We start from the raw sequence: 3348 nt of genomic DNA, 5'->3' as shown, positions 1-3348 counted from the left end.
AATCATTTCTGGGTATTATGGGAGATGTTTGGAAGTTGAGGAAAGAGGAAGAAAGAATAAAAGAAGGCTGGGAAGCTGGGAATGTGGCTCAGTGGTAGAGTGCTTGTCAAGCATGCATGAATCCCTGGTTTCCATTCCTCAGTGCCACATAAACAGAAAAAAGCTGGAAGTGGCACTGTGGCTCAAGTGGTAGAGTGCTAGCCCTGAGCAAAGTAGCTCAGGGACACTGCCCAGGCCCTGATTTCAAGTCCCAGGACTGGCAAAAAAAAAAAAAAAGGCTGGAAGGGCTGGGAAGGTGGCTCAGTGGTAGAGCGCTTGCCTTGCATGCCTGAGACCCTGGGTTCGATTCTTCAACACCACATAAGAAAAAAGCCGGAAGTGGCACTGTGGCTCAAGTGGTAAAGTGCTAGCCTTGAGCTGAAGAGTTGAGGGACAGCGCCCAGGCCCAGAGTTCAGGCCCCACGACCGGACCCAAAAAAAAAAAAAAAAGGCTGGAAGTGTGGTTCATGTGGGAAATCTTCCCTGCCTTGTAAGCCTTGCAAGCTCCCTAGTACCACAGAAGAAAAAGAAGGAGCAGGAGAAAGAAGAGGAGGAGAAGGGAAAGGAAGAGGAGAGTAAAAAAGAAGTATAATCTAGGTAGCTTCTCAGGAGGCTGAGACCTAAAGGATCTAGGTTCAAAGCTAGCACAGATAACAAGTCCACTAGACTCCATCTTTAATCAGAAAAAACTTCACTGGAGGGGCTGAGGTGGCTCAGTGGTAGAGCGCTTGCTTTGCATGCATGAGGCCCTGGGTTCGATTCCTCAGCACCACATAAGCAGAAAAAAAGCCGGAAGTGGCGCTGTGACTCAAGTGGTAGAGCGCTAGCCTTGAGCTGAAGAGATGAGGGACAGCGCCCAGGCCCAGAGCTCAGGCCCCACGACCGGACCCCAAAAAAAAAAAGAAAGAAAAAACTTCACTGGAGACATAGCTCAAGTGGTAAAGCATCTACTGAGCTCAAGGACTAGAATTCAAGACCTTCACCCAAAGAAAACAAAAGTAGAGCTGTTGCCTTGTTGGCTGACTGCCTGAGAGGGGAGACTATAAACACACAGAACTTCTGCCTTCCATGAGGTATCCTCACTAGAGCAGGAGTTGGGCTGGTCCAGTATTGGAGTGCTCCTGAGCAGAGTGAAAATATCAAACTGTAGATTTTCAGCTGGACTGGAGAATAAGGGCTCAGAGGAAGTGAGATGCTGGACTGTGTGACACACCTGTAGCCCCAACACTCTGGATGGAGGCATATACTGGAGGATCCTTTAAGCTCCTGAATTCAAGGAAACATAGTGAGACTCCCCATCTGAATTTAAAAAAAAAAAAAAAGGAAAGGAAGTGACTCAGAGAAAAGGGAGGAGGCTATAGTATGTGTTGGGAACAGAAGAAAGGTGGAAGAACAGTAGGATCTGAGTGGTCAGATCCTGGATGATGCAATGTCAAGAGGCAGCGCTCCTCCAATGTGGTGCCAGGGACAGGCATTCACTCCTTCACTCAATGAAGGTGAACACCCCAAGAATCAAGGCAGCCAAGGAAGACAGCAAGGGCATCAGATCAACTTAGCATCCACAGTTAGAGAAGGAACTAGGTCTGTGGCAGACCTGGGTAAGATGAAGAAGATGCTAAGACCAAGGTTGATCAGTCTAGTGAGTTCATTCAGTGAAGGAATAAAGTTAAGGGATACCTGTGGCAAGGAGGGGGAAAATGGACTGAGTAGATGACTCAGGAGGAATGTTTACCCAAAGAGGAAAGAAACCATGTCCGGAAGTAGCAGTGACAGTAAACATGATGCTGGCCCTGCTGGATCCAATGGCTCCAGCTAAGAACATTCTCTATGGCACACTATTCCAGGTCTGTCCTCTAAAACCTGTCAGGCCTGGAGTTGGTGGCTCACACCTGTAATCCTAGCTACTCAGGAGGCTGAGATCTGAGGATCATAGTTTGAAGCCAGCCTGGGCAGGATAGTCTGTGATTCTCTAATTTAAAAACACCAAAAAACGAAAACAAAAACCGAAGTAGAGCTGTGGCTCAAATGGTAGTGCTAACCTTGTGCACAAAAGCTCAGCCGCAGAAGCTGGGAATGTGGCTTAGTGTAGTGTTTGCCCAGCATGCATGAAAGCCTGGGTTCAATTCCTCAGTACCACATAAACATAAAAAAAAAAGTGGCACTGTGGCTCAAGTAGTAGAGGACTAGCCTTGAGCAAAAGCTCAGGGACAGTGCCCAAGCCCTGATTTCAAGCCCTAGGACTGGAAGAGAAAAAAAAAGTAGCGTGAGCGTGCACACGTGCGCGCACACACGTACACACACACCTTTATTATTGGGAGTGGGAGGCAGTGTGAGGACAGGAGGTACAGGCAGGGCTAGAGGCCTATCATGGGAACAGGGGGCATCAGTTTGTCTGGATGAAGGCTGGCAATAACAACGAAGCTGGAGCCTGACCAACTTCATGGCATTAAGGACTATTTCTCTATTCCAGAAGGTGCAAGAACCAAGGTTCCATGTTATTTGTTGCCCGAGGCACAGGGTTTGGACAGATTCTGGGGAAGGGGTGACGTGGCTGGGCAGGCTTTGGAGGCAGGGAGTCTGGTCCTGGGGACAGTCACCTTCTTGGGATTTCTCCTGAAGAAAAAAACAACTGATCTTATCCTCTGGCCTTCCCCAAGCTTAGCATCTACTTAAAACCCTGTATTTCTGAGGGAAAAAAAAAAAAGGGAAGGTTTACCCTATGCCAGAACAGATTGGTGGGAAATGAGTAAGAAATCAGCCTGGGAGAGGTTGCTTTTACTGCTATTGGCCACCGGCAGTTGTGCCTCTTCTACTGTCCATCAGCACACCCTGGTCCTAGCTCTCCTGAGACCCTCTTCTCTGGAGAAAAGTACACTTGATCTACTATGACCTTCTTCAGTGTCCACAGGAAGCTAGGAGGCTGGTGTCACCAGAAAGGAAGTGGTGCAAGGGGCAGATGACTCAGACCCATAATCCTATCTACTCAGGAGGATGAGCTTTGAAGACCAAGGTTTGAAGCCTGCCCACCAAGGAAAATCCACTGAAACTCTTATCTCTAAATAATCACAAAAGAAGGGAGAAGAGGCAGGTGCAGATGGCTTATGCCTGTAATCCTAGCTACTCAGGAGGCAGAGATCTGAGGATCAAGGTTCAAAACCAGCCCAGGCAAGAAAGTCCGTGAGACTCTTATCTCCAATAAACCACCAGAAAACTCGAATGGCCCTTTGGCTCAAGTGGTAGAGCACTTGTCTTGAGTCGAAGAGCTGAGGGACAGCGTCCAGGCCCAGAGTTCAAGCCCCATAGCCAAAA

Source organism: Dipodomys ordii, unplaced genomic scaffold (assembly GCF_000151885.1).
Source record: "Dipodomys ordii isolate 6190 unplaced genomic scaffold, Dord_2.0 Scaffold26, whole genome shotgun sequence".
NCBI classification, from domain to species: Eukaryota; Metazoa; Chordata; class Mammalia; order Rodentia; family Heteromyidae; genus Dipodomys; species Dipodomys ordii.
Note: the sequence above shows the minus strand (reverse complement) of the source record.